We start from the raw sequence: 305 nt of genomic DNA, 5'->3' as shown, positions 1-305 counted from the left end.
CGCCGGCCGCCCACCTGGCTCCGCCCTCCGTTCCGCGCCGCCTTTGCTCCGGGCCGGGTTTTGCGCGGCTCCGGCCCGGCTTGGTAAGGGGGGGTTGCCGGGTTGGTGGGGGGCGGAGGTGGCAGAGTCGCGAGTCGCAGCGGCGGCCGCGGCGGGCAGAGGAGATGCGGCCGCGGCGCGCCCCCGGTCCGGCCGCCGCGCAGCGCCCCCCCCGGAGCCGACGCCAGCGCGCCGGGGGCCGGGGCTGAGCCCCCTCCCCCAGCGCAGCGCAGCGGGCCCGGGGGCGGGGAGAGCGCGCGCCCCCA

The sequence above is a fragment of the Mesoplodon mirus genome (genome assembly GCF_964341445.2).
Source record: "Mesoplodon mirus genome assembly, chromosome: 5".
Taxonomy (NCBI): domain Eukaryota; kingdom Metazoa; phylum Chordata; class Mammalia; order Artiodactyla; family Ziphiidae; genus Mesoplodon; species Mesoplodon mirus.
The sequence above is the reverse complement of the archived record's forward strand: the minus strand, read 5'-3'. Positions refer to the sequence as shown.